This window comes from Pinus tabuliformis, chromosome 1_2, assembly GCF_031772625.1.
Source record: "Pinus tabuliformis cultivar Carrire ecotype Pingquan chromosome 1_2, CPIR1, whole genome shotgun sequence".
Classification (NCBI taxonomy): Eukaryota; Viridiplantae; Streptophyta; class Pinopsida; order Pinales; family Pinaceae; genus Pinus; species Pinus tabuliformis.
Genome location: NC_142298.1, coordinates 819,635,622 through 819,653,189, shown reverse-complemented (window position 1 = coordinate 819,653,189; position 17,568 = coordinate 819,635,622).

The window sequence follows — 17,568 nt, the reverse complement described above, 5'->3', positions numbered from 1 at the left end:
TGACCTAAACTGCATACCATGACTTCACAAGGCATGTTTGACCTAATATTCAAACTATAACCAAGACCATACATGCATATCAACTGTATATAGACATATAACAAATGAGTACCAAACCATACACACATTATTCTAGCTAGAGCCCAATCATCAATGCATGACCATTTCAACCACACAAACCATGACCTCATGCATGACAATAACAATTACTCCATTTATACATTTCCACATGCAACCAACAATGTGCATAAGCAATGCCAAATCAATCACACATGCGCATAGACACATGTAGTCGAACATAAGTAATCAATTCTTGTAATCAACCTACAAGACTGGTACATGTAATCCAAAATATTCAAGAATGTAACCTAACATACAAGGACGTAAGTAGGTGACATAAAATCAAGATATAATTGACATATAATCCATACATAATCAGTCACATACTTATGAAAATGCATTTCATGAAATCAATATCAAATTCTACGTGATAACCATATTATAACCATAATCGAACATCAAGCAGATGCAACAAGTATATAAGTGTTAGAGACACACATGCAACTGACATGCATGCATGACTAACACATTCAAGCCATCTAATCCGAGACTTGAACCATGCTCTGATACCACTCTGTAACACCCTCCTCCCACCTCCACCTAAGTAACCATGCCAACTAAGGTAAACATGAGACAATAGGCTACTATGATCAGATTGACCCTCCTAGGCGACCTTAAGGAAGTAAAATCGACGAAACGTTACACACAATCATCCAACATCATCAAAAAAACCCTCATGAGACAAGTTAGCCATCAAACAGAATATCCACGGGTCCTATTGTTGTTCTAGACCTCTGAGGCCATAGTCGCTCTCATGCTATGGGCAAAGGAGTGACCACAGACCTAAAGTCGCTCTCATGGGCCTACATGCCAACAACTGTGGACTAAACTTGCTAGTTCTGTTCCAACGGCCTCGGATTTAAGCCACTTTTTCAGGCCCAGAGCCTAGGCCACTGCCTAGAATGGAATTAAAGCTCAGAATCAAGTAAAGTACAAGGAAACAATGCTGCAAAAATAAATAGTTGATCAAGACCTTAACCAAACACCTACTATCCATGACAAGAATTTCATCAAACATATTGTCAACATGTAACCTACAAGTGTAAACAACAGAACTAAGTGTAGATATCTCATACTTATCTGAGAATTTCCATGAACCATTATTTCCTCATGTATTTTGATGCCTTATCACTTATTAGGTCATAGATACAATATCCATTCAAATACAAGTAAAAACATGTTGAGAGCCAAACATAGTTGTTGCCATAAAATGTACATATAACTAGCATAATAGGAACATAAATACAATAAACATATCAGCCATCAAAATCCATATATACACCAGTACATTTACACATAAAATCAATGGAATGCATTCCTCATTAATTAATACAATGAACCAACCAGTGATGGGACTACCACAGTCCACACAACCGTAGATTGGCTAAGCCAAGTCTCTATTCAACCAATAACCCTTGTTTCATATTCCAAGAATGAATGTGGGCCTCATGGAACACATCAAAAACACCAATCAATATGGATTCCACCAGAGTTCTCCACCTAAACCTTAAGGAATTTGAGTGCCTCCTAGTCTCTCAGGCTTTATCGTGCATCCACAATCCTATCCAGGGATCACTAGGCCCTACACTGAGACATACTCTCCAGGATTTACCATGCATTCCATCTAGGAATCACTAGGCCCAACAGAGAGAAAATCCACCTCTTGGCTTTACCGTATATCCAACCATTCACCAACAACGATTCCTAGCCCCACCAAGGCACACAATCTAGCTTTACAGTAACCCACAGTCTAGTCCAGGGGTTACTAGGCCAGTGGCTTCATGCATCCTCAGTTTGGTTCAAGGACCACTACACCATGTGTTTTTCAATTCCGAGATCCACCCCACTCAACTTCGAATCCAATTCGACGATCCCACATAAATTGAATGAGAGAACCCATCTCATCAAAACTATCAGGAAATGGCAAGGCTAGGCTAAAAATAATGTCACAGTTGGCAAAACCCATGCCATGGTAGAAAATAAACACATGCAATCTAATGCATGCCAAATCTGGAAAGGAAAATACAAATGCAAGTCAATACCTACAATGAATCCTGCTGTAGCTTCTTGATCCCACCTTTCCCTACTTGATCTTTGCTTCCTCTTAACTTCTTTGCCTTTCTTGTTCCAACGCCACAATGCTCCAAGAAAACTATAAGTGTCCAAGATTATGAGAGAGAGAGAGAGAGAGAGTAATTAAATAGCTCCAAATCTAAACTAACCAAGCTTGCCCACTAACCCTCAAAAGCCTTTTTATTAATGAGGCCTCTATTTTCTTCATTTTCCATTATTTTCCTTCATTTTCCTCCTCACATGCACCCTATGACCTTTCACCTCCTTTTTCTCCTAATTTCCATTATTTTCATAAATAAATGTGCCAAAATACCTCATGCCTCTCCAAACCTTAGCCATTGCCTTTGCCAATTTCCTTAACCATAATAAACCGAATCAACACCCACTAGGATGTTTCCCCCACCATTCACCTTGGAATACATGTCCCATCATCCATGGTATTTATATATTTTTACATGGAATTTTCACCAGGGCTATTACATAAATGTGTTTTCATTTTTTCTTCTAGCATAGCATTAACTCTTGTATTACTTCATCATATTAGTTTATGTTTTGTTTTATCTACAAATTTAGTTTGGTACATTCATGCTCATTTTATAAATCAATTGTTAATTTCATTTTCTTACAATCTGGTAAATGGTGTGCTGAATTTCATTTTGAGTGTGTATTAGCTATTTTGTAATTGGGTCACATTTTTATTTCAAGTTTGTAGGGTGATGATTTCGTAGTTGTGCTATGAAATCTAGACACTATGAAATCCGTAGCCGCTGTTATCAAAATACAAGCCTACAAAGTCGTTTCACTATAATAAGGAGAATGACATTGAGCTAAGTGTGGAGTTGTGATCTCAATACACAGTACACCACATAGCTGAACTAGGATTACTAAGTTGAGCCCTATTTATACTTAGGCCTCATATCACCAATAAGCTTTCTTTGAGTTAAGTTTGAGACATGTAGAATTGGTAGGAATTTTGATACTTGTGCATGCAACACCAAGAGCATCGCAATTCATTAGACCCTGGGTTCAAAAATTAAATAATAAGTGAAGACAACACCTCCTTAAATAGGAGTCATATATTCACATTGGCAATTTGTTGGGTCCCTATAATACTAGTGATTACCCCATTACTATTGTGGTTGCATCCCTTATTAATATTGTTGTGCCCCTATTGTCCCCATATTGTTATTACTATGCCCCATAGAATCCCTCTATTGTTATTTTTGTGGCTTTATATTATTATTGTTAGGTCGGCTGGGTTATATTGTGACTCCTTAGACTCCTATATATAGAAAGGAGATTTTATCATTTAAATCATCCAAGAATTGTTCATTTAAGTAATGTAAAGGAGGTTGCCCCCTCGAAAAGGCTGAATTTTAAGGCATTGATCTATCTTTTCTAACTTTTTTCTTGAGTTGGTTTCAACTAGTCTATAATCAGGTCACTGTGGGAGATTTCACATAACTCTTCCTTAGAGAATCCAATTTGGATCATACTGGTGGCATTGGAAAGAGGACACTGAGGTCTATTGTAGGTCACAATTTTAGAACTGGATGATTTGAATGTACAGAGATACATCAGAGGCAATATCAAGCTCCTACAAAGTGAAAAAAGGTGTGTAGATTCTTTTAAATTTTTGCTTAAGATTGGTTTGAAATTTATTTTGAAAGAATTCAAAGGGCATAGTAGAGCATTATTATCAGTAACTCATACCCCGAGGAAAGAAAATGCAAACACCTAGTAAGGAACCTGAAAGCTCTACCATGACTCATGAAGAAGAGGAACAAATGCTACATGATATATCAAAATTACAAGAACAAGTGCAACAAATGTCACTCTCACAAAAGCTAATAGAAGCTAAGATAAAGGGCGTGGAAACTAAGATGAACGATTTGAAGACAGATTTGACAAATTTTCTACAAGAAATACTTACTAATGGTGAAAAGGTAGTAAAGGAAACTCATGATGCAGACAAAAGAAAAGTTAATCATGATATCATAGACTCTAACGTGGGATCAAAGACCCACCATATTCCAAAAATCGATATGAGGAAGTTTGATGGCAAGGATCCCGCAACATGGATATTACAAATGGAGCAATTTTTCGATCTCAATAATGTGCAAAACACACAAAAGGTATGTATTGCAACTTTATATTTGGAACCAAATCAATTTGTATGGTATCAATGGCTTTGCTCTCGTAAACAATTTATCACTTTGGCAATTTTTATGGAAGAATTGATAGCACATTATGAGGATACAAAAAGCAACACTTCTTTTAGCCAATTGATAAGTCTCAAACAAAAGGGTTCAATAATGGAGCACATTGAGGAGTTCCAAAAATTGAACATAAGGGTAAAAAATATTCCAGAGGAGCATAGGATTGATGTGTTCATAGGGTCTTTAAAGGATAATATCCAACATGATTTTCGCCTTTGGGAACCTGATTCATTAGAGAAGGAATTCAGGTTAGCAAGAAAAATGGAAAAAAAAATTATGGCAACCAGGAAGCATACCACTCACAACTATAAAGACGGAAGTGTTGTTTCCCCTAGTCTTCCACAACCTATAAGGTTGACACCACAACAATTGGAAGAAAAAAGAGCAAAAGGGCTTTGTTACAGTTGTGATAGCAAATACACTAAAGGTCATAAGTTTGCTGAGTAGAAATTATTCTACATAGATTGTGAAGAGGAAGAAGAAAAGGAGCAAGAAGGGTCAAAAGAAGATGATATACTCCAAGAACAAAGCCTAGATAAAGAAGAAATGAATCTGACCATATCTTGTAATGCATTGGCGGGAATTACCACTCCTCAAACCATCAAGATAGAAGGACAAATCAAGAAGAAAAAGGTAATAGTGTTGATTGATTCAGGAAGTACCCACAATTTTATTCATTGTAAGGTAGCAAAAGAATTCAATTGCTTCTTATATCCATCACCAGAGTGTCAAGTGATGGTTGCAAATGGAGGAACAATAAATTGCTCTGGAAAGTGCCATAATATCAAGCTATCCATTGGAGAATATGTATTGACTAGCTCAATGCTTTCCATTCCAATGGGAGGTGCTGATGTTGTACTAGGAGTCCAATGCCTACAATCCTTGGGTACAATAGCTTTTAATTTTCAAGAACTTTTCATGAAATTTTCTGTGGAAGGAACGGAAGTTGAATTAACGGGTATTGTAGGGAAACCGGGAAAGATAATTAGCTCTAACGGTATGACAAAGGTTCTAAAAAACGAACAAAGAGCTGTAATTGCACAATTATGTTCGCTAGATGTTTCCACATTGGAATCATCTATTTCTCCAGATCTCCAAAGAGTCTTGGATAATCATTCCAAGGTATTTGAGACTCCCAAAGGTCTCCCACCTATGCGTGATCATGATCATGCTATTCATCTGATTCCAGGAAGTGTTCCTCCAAACATCAGGCCATATAGATATCCCTATGCCCAAAAGAGTGAAATTGAACGTATGGTTGCAGAAATGCTAGAGGCTGGTATAATTCAACCGAGTCAAAGTTCTTTCTCTACTCCAGTAGTATTGGTGCACAAGAAGGATGGATCATGGCGCATGTGTCCGGATTATAGGGAGCTCAACAAGCTCACTATTAAAGATAAGTTTCCCATTCCTTTCATTGATGAATTACTGGATGAATTGCATGGATCAATTTACTTCACCAAGTTGGATCTTCATTCAGGATATCATCAAATCAGAATGAAGACTGAAGACATTCAGAAAACAACATTTAGAACTCATGAGGGTCATTATGAATTTTTGGTAATGCCTTTTGGCCTTACCAATGCACCTTCAACATTTCAAGGTTTGATGAATTCCATTTTCAAACCATTCCTTAAAAAATTTGTGTTAGTATTTTTTGATGATATACTATTCTACAACAAGTCTTGGAAGGATCATGTTGAACATGTTGACAGGGTGCTACAACTATTGGAGGAGAAACAATTACATGCAGAAAGATCCAAATGTTTCTTTGGAGTTCAAGAGGTGGAATATCTAGGTCATATTGTATCTCATAAAGGAGTTAAGGTATACCCTAGCAAAATTAAATCCATTAAGGAATGGAAAATCCCCACATCCATAAAGAATCTGCGAGGATTTCTCGGGTTGACAGGGTATTATCGCAAGTTTGTTAAGAATTATGGGAGAATAGCAGCACCTCTAACAACATTATTGAAGAAAGATGCATTTTCATGGACTCCAGAAGAAACAAAGGCCTTCAAACAACTTAAAGAGGCAATGTGCCAAGCATCGGTCTTAGCTACACCAGACTTCACAAAAACCTTTATTGTGGAATGTGATGCTTCAGGAAATGGAATTGGTGTTGTTTTAATGCAAGATGAAAGACCCATTGCTTTTGAAAGTCGTCCAATCAAGGGAAAGTTCTTACACAAAGCTATTTATGAGAATGAAATGTTGGCAATACTCTGTGCACTTACGAAATGGCGGCCCTACCTAATGGGAAGACACTTCAAGGTAAAAACGGATCATGATAGCCTTAAATACTTTTTAGAACAAAGATTATCCTCTGAAGAGCAACAAAAGTGGGTCACAAATATGTTGGGTTATGACTTTGAAATCATCTACAAAAAAGGGAAGCAAAATGTGGTGGCAGATGCACTCTCACGAAAGGATGAGGATGTGGAAACATTGTTGTGCGCCATTTCTATTATCCAACCAGATTTGATAAACGAAGCAAGGGAGGAATGAGAGAATGACGAAGAAGTTTGGGCACTTATTCGAAAGTTACAACAGGATTCCAGTACGTCTGATACATTTAACTGGTGAAATGATTCGTTATGGTACAAAGATCGCTTATACCTCTGTAGGAATTCCCAGTTAAAACAAAAAATTCCTATGGAATTGCACACTTCTCCCTTAGGATGGCACTCAGGATGTTTAAAAACTTACCACAGGGTTAAGAAGGATTTTTTTTGGGATGGACTTAAATCAAATATTCAAAATTTTGTGGCAGAATGTTTGGTTTGCCAACAAAATAAAGTTGAAACAATTAAGGCACCGGGTCTATTACAACCTTTATCCATTCCAAGCCAACGTTGGGAGGAAGTTTCAATGGATTTTATCACAGGTTTACCCAGGTCTGAGGGAAAGAGTGTCATCATGGTGGTAGTTGGCAAACTTACCAAGTATGCACACTTTTGTGCATTATCACATCCATTTAAAGCCAGTATAGTTTCTACTGCATTTATGGAAACAATTCAAAAGCTACATGGAAACCCAAAGATTATTGTAAGTGACAGAGATCCCATTTTCACTGGAAATTTTTGGACAGAATTATTTTCTTGTCTTGATACTCAGTTAGCTTATAGCTCATCTTATCATCCTCAATCTGATGGGCAAACTGAGATAGTAAACAAATGTTTGGAAGGATATCTTCGCTGCTTTGTATCTGATAAATAGACACAATGGGTCAAATGGTTGCCTCTGGCTGAATGGTGGTATAACACTTCCTTCCATACAGCAACAAAAATGACCCCATTGATGGCACTTTATGGATATCAGCCACCATTCATCACATCATATTTAAGAGAAAATTCTAAGGTTCAAGTAGTAGAACATCACATTGAACATCAACAACAATTCCTCCAAGTCTTAAAGGATAACCTCGTGTTGGAACATAATAGAATGAAATAATAGACAGATCAACATCGAAGTGAAAGAAGTTTTGATGTAGGTGATTGGGTATTCCTACAGCTACAACCATATAAGCAAATGTCTCTCAAGCAAGCTAAGAAGGATAATAAATTATCACCAAAGTATTATGGTCTGTACAAGGTGTTGCAAAAGATTGGTACTATGGCATACAAATTGGAACTTCTTGCAGCTTCTCGATTGCACCCAGTTTTCCATGTTTCATGTTTAAAGAAGGTTATAGACGACAAGCTCCCAGTTCAAACAATATTGCCAGAACTTGACGAGGAAGGAAAAATTATATTGGAACCAGAAGCAGTCACAGAAACAAGAAATCGACAGCTACGAAATCGATCAATTTCGGAGCATCTTATCAAGTGGAAGAACTTATCCGCTGAAGATTCCACGTGGGAGGATGAAAATTTTATACAGAAGCATCCAGAACTACTCAAGCGTGTGGACAACACTTTTTTGAAGAAGAGGGGCATGTTGGGCCCCTATAATACTAGTGATTACCCATTACTATTGTGGTTGCATCCCTTATTAATATTGTTGTGCCCCTATTGTCCCCATATTGTTATTACTGTGCCCCATAGAATCCCTCTATTGTTATTTTTGTGGCTTTATATTATTATTGTTAGGTCGGCTGGGTTATATTGTGACTCCTTAGACTCCTATATATAGAAAGGAGGTTTTGTCATTTGAATCATCCAAGAATTTTTCATTTATGTAATGTAAAGGAGATTGCCCCCTTGAAGAGGCCGAATTTTAAGGCGTTGATCTATCTTTTCTATTTTTTTCTTGAGCTGGTTTCATAACACAATTTTTCATTAGAGATGAAATCGTTATGAAGCACAAACAAAAATTTGTATCGAAAAAATAAAAATCTATATAATATGCCAAGTAGGAAACTATATTACACCAATGTAAAATAATTTGCAATACAGTAATAAAGAAAAACTTGAACAAGTTTTCAAAAAAACTCTATGGAGAAAAAATCAGTTTCATTAAAAAAAGAAAAGAAAAGGATATGCATAAACTAAATGATATGCACAAAATAATTGAAGCCAATATCCAATAATCTCATTGCAAGACTTAAACAACAAGGTTGTACCAAAAAAATTTAGAGTTTTAAGGTGATTCGTGGACTTACAAATATATGTTGGTGTATCATATGGTAATACATTTATGACTACATATTAAGGAGAAGGGGTGTCTTTTCACTTTTGTTGACATTTTTGGCCACCTTAGTGGGTTAGATTTAACATTATTATGCTAATTAAAAACCTCAACAACATAGATAAAAAACAAATCATAAAGGATATGCATAAACTAAATGATATGAACAAAATTATTGAAATTTATAAATAATCTCATTGCAAGACTTAAAGAACAAGGTTGTACCAAAAAATATTAGAGTTTTAAGGTGATTCATGGACTTACAAATATAAGTTAGTGTATCATATGGCCATACATTTATGACTACATATCAAGGAGAAGGGGTGTCTTTTCACTTTTGTTGACATTTTTGGCCACCATAGTGGGCTGGATTTAACATTATTATGCTAATTAAAAGCCTCAACAACATAGAATCTGCAAGTTAATTCATCGAAGAATGATAGTCTATGGTTGCCAATGGTAGGGTTACTTTCATGTGTTCATGAACCATGTCTTTATTTTGACTCCATTATTATGTTCATAATCTTCCCTTAGAGCATAGCCTTTTCTAATTTATGTTTATCTCTACCAAGTGCACTTAACATGTTCTTAAGTGCCTCCCTATATTTTTATCATATCTATTAGGGAATGCAGTAGTGTAATCTATTCAGGTCCTTATGTCAAACTAAATAATTGAAGTTACATGCCTTCTATTCTATCATCAAATTTTCCCATGTTCATTAGCACTAAGTATTAATTTGTTTTAAATCAATAAACTGAGTTAACTAATTACAACTCAAATATAACTCAATCTTATCTCCTTAATTTAAGGGATAACTCTTGCATGACTTCAGAAAGACTTCTAACTTGAATTTCTCCAACTAATTAATTTAAAATTAATTAATTAATTATTTCCAAGTAGCTGTTAAGACTAAATTCGATTTAATTCACAAGTTAATTCAAGGACAAATTAAATTGGAATATTCTTGTTGCCATATTTCAACACTCCTTCTCAACAAGAAAGGGATTATTTACCACCCATATCCTGTATCTATGGAACTCGAATTTACACTTTGACAATGCCTTTGTCAAAATGTCAGCATCTTTCTCCTCTGTCGAAATATACTTCAGTAACATGATCCTCCTCGCTACACAGTCTCTGAGATGATGATACTAGATGTCGATGTGCTTTGACCTATCATGAAATATTGGATTCTCAGAGAGTTTGATACAACTCTGATTATCACAATAGATCATAGTTGGATCCATCCTCTGATCAAACAAACCAACTAGGATTTTCCGCATCCAGATGGCCTCACATGCTGCCTGACTTGTAGCCATGTATTCTGCCTTTGCCGCGCTGAGTGTAACTGACCTCTGTTTCTGTCTAGTCAATTTTACGTCTTAAATTGCTCTACATAAATTATCAATCCGCGTATCGTAAACTGATGAAGTGTGGTGCACCATATGTGCTTAGTTAACCTTTCTCTTACTTCGTTGTTTTATAGTTTATGTTGTTTTTGGGGTTTTGTTCTTATTGGTTTTCTAAAGTGTTTGATGCAAATGGAAATCCTATTCTAAGGTCTTAAGAATACTTTTAAAGGACAAGTATGGATAAAGATTTCAAGACAAGGCCTATGTCCCTAATGGTAATTTCCAAAACTTAGCACTTCAAAAGAACTTAAAACATGTTATTGATGGAGTTAGTATTTAAACAAAAGTGTAAATATACAACTAGTTCAATCAAAATAAAATGCAATAACCAAATAATGAGCTAATGACTATGAGACCCAATATCCTTGCTGCTTCAGCAAAAGGACAAGATGATTCTATCACGTCTTTAGTTCATTAAAAGGCTATGTGCATCACTAATCTACAATCAACTTGAAAGCAATTTATGTACAGCTAATATACATGAGAAAAATGTAAAACAACAGTAATCAAAACAACTTGTTATGTACAGCTAATATACATGAGAAAAATGTAAAACAACAGTAATCAAAAAGCTTTGTTATGTACAGCTAATATACATGGTGAAATAAAATGCAAAATTAAATGACAACTATACAAGGCAGGGGCCCTCTACCACCTATGAAATCAAAGCAAAATTAAACACACTTGCATGAATTAAAATTGCATGAATGAAAAATGTAATCTACCTTACATTCTACAAAGCAATATTTACAAAATGAAATCTACTCTACCTTACATCCTAATATGCTCCATGACATCTACTTCACATCTCCTTCCATGTTGAGAACATCAAAGCTTTATTCAATTTCTTCAAAAGTACAAAGTACAACAAATTTCTCCAAAGCTTTCAAAAGCCATCAAGGAAGAACTACAAACTTAAGAACTAGGACCTAAAGACTAACAAATGAAGGAGAAAGATCTCCTATTTATATAAAAAGATGAGAGCCATCTCATTAATGATAGTCCATGAATCTCTCCCTCTACCTCTAGAGTCCTAATCAAAATAGGAACTGATAAGACACATGTCTTTTTAGAGTTACAATACAATTAGGAGATGTGACACATATCCTCATGATCCCATGATTCTTTCCAACCAAATTCGAATTTGGCCTTAGAGTGCCACATAAGGGTCTTCTAGAAGTCTCCTTTCAACCTACACATGTCAACAACCTCAACCCATTTGTTAGGTATAAGCATATGCACATTATTTTCTAATGTTTAACCACAAATTCACTTAAAAGGCTTAGAAATAATAAAGATTGGAAAAACATAAAGGTGGCCCAATGATAATGAAAGTGGGATGAATGTGGTGACATATTAGTGAAATGGAGGTGAAATGGAGGTGATATAATGGACATAGTAGTGAAAGTGTAATGGAAATGAATGACAATTTCAAGACTCAACATACCCCCCAACCGAAGCTATTGCATGTCTTCATGCAATATATATTACATTAACTCTTTTGATCCTTGAGCTTTGGCTTAACTTTGCATGATATCATTTGATAACTTCATATTTCTGCAAAGTGTTTCACTTGAATTGGAACATGGTTGGTTCTTGTGTTACAACCATTTTTTTTTTTTTTGCCTTCTATTTTGATCATTGAACTTTGCATAATGATATTTTAATTATTGTTGCAAAGTATATCTTTATTGGATTGCATGATGGTTGGTTCTTGTGTGACAACCATGATTTTGTTTGTATCCAATTTATCCTTTAAGCACTTTTTCAAAAGCCATTGTGTGCTCATAATAGCAATGTGATAATTAATATATGTTGGAAGTATGTGAGCTCTTGAATATGATATGGACATGGCAAGATATGAATATGAATGTATTCCCCCCCCCCAACTGATGGTATTGGCAATTTTATGAAATGAGGAAGAGAAATGTTTTTCCAACAATTATCATTCTAGCTTTTATGGAATTTTATGGTCAAAAGTTAGAAAATGACGTACCTTCACTTACCCTTTCGAATGGATGAGTTGTATGTGTAGTGGCTGAAAATTTCTGATCATATTCTTCTTCAAGTGGCTGAACAAGAGGAGTCATGGATAGAGAGATAAGATGACTTTTTATTGCTTCTACTAAAACTTGCTGAATCTGCTCCAAAATGCTAAAAATAATAGTCTTCGTGTCTTCAAAACACATTGGCACAATTCTTACTATGTGAAAAGATGTTCTGATGTCGAACATAGTGGTAAATTGTTGGCTTAGTGACCATTAATGGATGCCACTGGTCAACACGAGAACTCTCACCATTGATGACAATGAGAGTCAAGATGCCCAAACACATCTTGTTAGGTACGAATGAATTTGCGGATGTCGAGTCACCTAGAAGATCTAACGAACAAGGGACATTAATGTATTCCCATTGTTTGTCAGCATGAGGACTTGCCATTAAGGCATGCAAGATTCAAGGTGTTTTTACAAAGAACTTAGACTCAAAGTACTATGGACTCAATAATTTGCATTGAAGCAGGGCTTATTTGCTGAATGAAAATGACAGGAAATGGAAGATGAAAATGGAAGATGGAAATGGAGAGTAGAAATGGCAATGGGCAATAAGCATATGAATGAGCCTCTTGATTTTATTTGTGGGTTATGAATGGACAAAAAGAGATGGAAAGTGTATGTGGAAGTAAATGGAAAATATGGAGGAAAATGAGATGAATGGTTTATTATGAAGTATGGATGTGATGGAGACAATAGTATCTGAAAGTTTTTCAAGTGTTTGGATCTGATTTTGCATCAACATATTTCCTCTTTGTTGCTGATCATCCTCTTATGAAACAAATTGGTCTCTTAGAGAGACACCATTCTCTTGTAGTCATTTGTCCTTCCTCCTGGAACCTGCAAAAAATAATACTTCTTCTGTAATGGAATGTAAGATTATCAAAGGAGAGAGGTGATCAATCTCTCTAGTTATGATATTTACACACAAAACAAAGAATTTGTATTAATGAAACAAGTTCTCAAAGGAAAAATCAAAAGAATTTATACCTGCTTTGAAATTGGTGCCCCAAGTTGAATGTTGCTTCCTTTCAGCAATTTATTTCATTATTTGCCATTTCAAACTCAGATGATAGATTTCGATTTCTGTAGATCTTGTTGAGATCTTTCCAATGGTACTTAAATCATCAAAATCTGATTTTGTATGAGAAAGATAGGCTGATTTGAACAATGAGGTTTTTCTGGCTGCGGAATTAGAGAACAGCTGCAGAATTGGACTTTAGCTGCGGAATGTGCACAGTTCTATAGCTAAAAATATTGGATACAAAGTTAGCCATTCATCTTTCATCATCAGTCCAAAATTAATCAATACCTTCAGAAAAGTGAGCAAATAACTTGTTCATTTCATTGATTCAAAATTATTGTTTTTTCTTGACATGTAGTGACTTAGTGTGGCGACTCAGTGTGGCGACTTTGTGATAACACTCAACTTGACTTCCCTTTGACCGGGGTCTTTTTCATCAAATTTGACCGAATGAATAGGACACCATCCATGTACTGACATTCCCCTAGCTACCCATGTGGCTTGTTTTGCTTGATGACACCTGCAACCTAGAGTTTAACAAAACAGCTGCGGAAAGTTGAGCCAGCTGCGGAAAGTTGGGCTAGCTGCGGAAAGTGGTTGTGTGTGTGGAAGAGAAAAAAAAAATGTGGAGGAGTGAAGGCTGTAACAAATTGCTGGCCAACCTCAATAGATACTTCATACCCAACAAGAACATGCAATTTGAATGGACCTATTGGCATTCCAAAGCTTGTGATGACTTTGTCTAAAATATCTACACCAAGAATTGCCAACATATGAGCCGATTGAGTGTATGTAAAGAACATTCGACTGACAGCAAAGCCGATGAAATTTCCCACCACTATAGGGAGATCAATCGTAGATGCATTCGAGGCCAAGATGCTGTGAAGAGAGGATAGAAAAACAATGCAAAGTTTTTGGCTGAAAATAGGGTCAGACTATCAAGCACGTCGTACACAAAACATGTTAATGAAGACAAGATCCCTGAGTATTAGCACTGTGCCGATATTTTAGCAAGAAAAACGTCGAGTCATAGGAATAGTTGTTGGAGAAGTGTCGTATTTGATTATGTTATTGTTAAATGGGCAGACGGGTGGCGGAAAACGTATTACTTCAAACAACCAAAACGTGCCGTGTTCAATTCAGACTGTTATTAAACATGTGTTGGATTGCAAACGGGTGACAGAAGGGCAGAAGACGTGGTGGAAAAGGGTGGAAGACGTGGGAGAGGTAGAGTAGGTGCCAGCACAGAGCCGAATTAAATCACTGTCCGCTCATTTAATTGAAAGTTCTGTTTTTTTTCACGCGCGACAGTCAAAAATGGGCTCCAAAGAACCGAATATTTCTCCCAGACCGCCACAAATTTCTTCAAACGGTTTCTGGGTTATCTAATTAACCCACCTGGAAAAAAAACCCATGTTTTAGTTTTTTAAAATTCGTCTCCATTTGGGCAAATCAAACGTTTAAAATATGACATTTTTCTGTTGTTTACGTTTTTCTGAGTTAACAATTCTCTGTTCTGCATTCTTTCTGAGTTGATGTTTTTATTGCTGCATTCGTTTTTCTTGTTTGATCTACTATTCTGCAGGTGTATTACACAGGTTCAACAATTACAAGAATCAACATCAATTATTGCTTCCTGAATCTCAGGTTCAACCACAACATATTGTTTCAATAACCGATTGCCAGATGCCCGAGATACAGCAAGAACACCTCCTACTCTCCATGTTCCAGCCCACATAACATTGCCCCCGGCTTGCTCAATACGTTCCCGTTCATCAACCCTGTTAGGCTTGTGATCTTTAGACAGAGGGATAGAGTTGAAGAATTGGGGCGACTAATAGGAGGAGCAGGAACAGGCTTTATCTCTGCAACCGTCACAGGTCACCCGATCACTTACCCTCACAATTGGTATATGAATAATGAAATCCTTCTGAGATGAATGTAGTTGCTGATTTGAAGGCATTCATTGAAGAGGGAGGGTAGCTACGGAAATTTCCAATCCAACCATAGGAAACACACACTAATGAAGGATACATTATTTGAAGAATCATGAAGCCATTTCATAAAGAAAAGTGGGAGTGCAGAAATTTATAAGTTGAACCTGAAAAATAATCATGAGACCGTTTAAGGAGTAGATGTAAGGTTTATGGAGTAAGGTCGTCGAAATAATCATTGCATATGGTGAGATTTAATGGTTTAATAACTATGCAAAATTGTGCCAGTTATTTGAAAGAATTTCTGCCCATACCTTTCGAATCCTTGTCTTTGTTTGTCCATTAGCCCTTACTCAATTGCTCCTTATTGATGTTTGTAGATGCTCCATGTACATGTCTTCATAGCATATGCTTAGTCATACCTGCATTTTCATTTTATTGCACTCACATCTTGACTGTAAATTCGAAAAACAGAGTGGTGGCTGCGGAAACTGTTTCTGGCTGCGGAAACTGATTCCAGCTGCGGAAACTGATTCTGGCTGCAGAAACTTGGTACAACAACCACTTAGCTAAATAGAGATAGTTAGGCAATCTGAATGGAAATGATCATGGGGGAAAAAAATCTTTTATTGATGAAATGGATGGCATGGAGTGAAAATGGAAATGAAATGAAGTTTATTTTTTCTCTTCTTCTTTTTTTTTTTTATTTTTTATTTTTTTGAATCAATTGAAGTGATGAAGTTTATTTTGTCTCATATTTTTTCTTAACAATTCTTTTTCTGATCCTCCAGATCACACAAAGTGCAGGAGGAGAGCATACTCAAGAATTATTATTTTTCTTTATTTACTTAACAATCCTTTTTCTGATCCTCTAGATCACACAAAGTGCAAGAGGAGAGCATACTCAAGAATTATTAACTCTTTTTTCTTTTTTTTTTTTCAGATGTAAGAAATAAAGTCTCCTAATTACACTTCCCCGGCAACGGCGCCAAAATGTCTAGTCAATTTAACGTCTTAAATTGCTCTATATAAATTATCAATCCGGGTATCGTAAACTGAGGAAGTGTGGTGCACCATATGTGCTTAGTTAACCTTTCTCTTACTTTGTTGTTTTATAGTTTATGTTGTTTTTGGGGTTTTGTTCTTATTGGTTTTCTAAAGTGTTTAATGCAAATGGAAATCCTATTCTAAGGTCTTAAGAATACTTTTAAAGGAGAAGTATGGATAAAGATTTCAAGACAAGGCCTATGTCCCTAATGGTAATTTCCAAAACTTAGCACTTCAAAAGAACTTAAAACATGTTATTGATGGAGTTAGTATTTAAACAAAAGTGTAAATATACAACTAGTTCAATCAAAATAAAATGCAATAACCAAATAATGAGCTAATGACTATGAGACCCAGTATCCTTGCTGCTTCAGCAAAAGGACAAGATGATTCTATCACGTCATTAGTTCATTAAAAGGCTATGTGCATCACTAATATACAATCAACTTGAAAGCAATTTATGTATAGCTAATATACATGAGAAAAATGTAAAACAACAGTAATCAAAACAACTTGTTATGTACAGCTAATATACATGAGAAAAATGTAAAACAACAGTAATCAAAAAGCTTTGTTATGTACAACTGATATACATGGTGAAATAAAATGCAAAATTAAATGACAACTATACAAGGCAGGGGCCCTCTACGACCTATGAAATCAAAGCAAAATTAAACACACTTGCATGAATTAAAATTGCATGAATGAAAAATCTAATCTACTTTACATTCTACAAAGCAATATTTACAAAATGAAATCTACTCTACCTTACATCCTAATATGCTCCATGACATCTACTTCACATCTCATTCCATGTTGAGAACATCAAAGCTTTATTCAATTTCTTCAAAAGTACAAAGTACAACAAAGTTCTCCAAAGATTTCAAAAGCCATCAAGGAAGAACTAGGAACTAAAGACTAACAAATGAAGGAGAGAGATCTCCTATTTATACAAAAAGATGAGAGCCATCTCATTAATGATAGTCCATGAATCTCTCCCTCTACCTCTAGAGTCCTAATCAAAATAGGAACTGATAAGACACATGTCTTTTTAGAGT